At 34.7% G+C, this 1,316-nt stretch overlaps 1 non-coding gene across 1 annotated transcript; it reads right to left on the minus strand.

The window, feature by feature from the left end:
• Positions 1 to 906: 906 nt before the first annotated feature.
• LOC116285130 (small nucleolar RNA SNORA18) lies at positions 907 to 1,033 on the minus strand. The gene has a single exon (XR_004194812.1). It is a non-coding gene; the product is annotated as a small nucleolar RNA SNORA18 (small nucleolar RNA).
• Positions 1,034 to 1,316: the final 283 nt, after the last annotated feature.

Here is a 1,316-nt window from a genome sequence, read left to right on the forward strand (position 1 = left end):
GTTCCACGGTTGTTAAGTTCTCACCATCAAAGTCCTGGCAAATCAAAGCTTTCTTTGCAAAAAGGAGAATAGAAATTTGCAGAACTCATGACTTTGCTTCAAAAGCTACCAGTGTGTACTGTGTTTTTCTTATTAGAACTTGCCAGAGTTTCTATAGGGCATCTAGAATTGCCACCTACACTCCTGGCATCATTGCATTTACTGAGTCTTGCAGGTGAAGGTTCAGAGCAGCTTGCTCTGTGAGTAGACCAGCTTCAGGGCTTTTGTTCAAACAGCTATGTTAAGAATCACAAGCAAATCTGATCAACAATTAATGTTACTCCAGTGTATTTAAAATATTAACAAAATGCCTAATTTCCTAGAAAATGTTCTAATATACCAAAACTTATTTCAGAAGAAATAGAAAACCCAAAATAGACTTTTTTTAACAAAAAGTATAAAGACTTTTTAAAGTTGTGTAACATAGGCAGAATTACTTAAGTCCATAAATTTTTTAAGAATTTCACATGTTGTGATTCTTTCCACTGCCCTTCACCTTAGTTCCTCCAATGTTTAAGTCATAATCTTCAAGATAGCCCTTTCAAAAAGAATTTTTGCTCAGTCCACAGTTCTTTTAGTTGGGCTTCTTAGATCTTCAGTAGAACATGGACATATTTCTAAAACTCCTCATCTATAATCTTTGGGATCCAATTTCCTCAAGCAACTTACTTTAGGACTATATTAAGCCTCAGAGGGGATGGATCTGCCTGGTTCTGAATGTTAGACACCCTCTAAACATGCATTAAGTTCAAATTATATTTACTTCTAAGATATCACACCCTAAAACAGTAACTGATCATTGGAATATGCCAATACTTAAGATAAAAAAAAGTGTGACCATTAGGTTTTTCATAGTTTATTTAGCAGTTCTGTTTTATAGTTCTTTCCCACAGATCTAACATGTAGTTCTGTGAGTAAAAGAAAGCAGAGCTACTCTGTGAGGTGATTCCAATGATGTGGGTCTACAGAAAAAGCCCCATTGATAGACCTCAGCTAGACCCATTTTAATTAAAGCAATAGAATAATTTGTTTAAAATCAATTCAAGAACATTTTACACACACACACACACACACATATGTACATACATGCACACACATATACGTACAATGGAATATTACTCGGCCATAAAAAAGAATGGACTAATGCCATTTGCAGCAACACAAATGGACCTAGAGATTATCATATTAAGTGAAGTAAGTCAGAGAAAGACAAATATCATGTGATACCACTTAAGTGTAGACCCTGAAAGAAGGATACAAATCTTATTTACAAACCA

Source organism: Vicugna pacos, chromosome 22 (assembly GCF_048564905.1).
Source record: "Vicugna pacos chromosome 22, VicPac4, whole genome shotgun sequence".
Lineage (NCBI taxonomy): Eukaryota > Metazoa > Chordata > Mammalia > Artiodactyla > Camelidae > Vicugna > Vicugna pacos.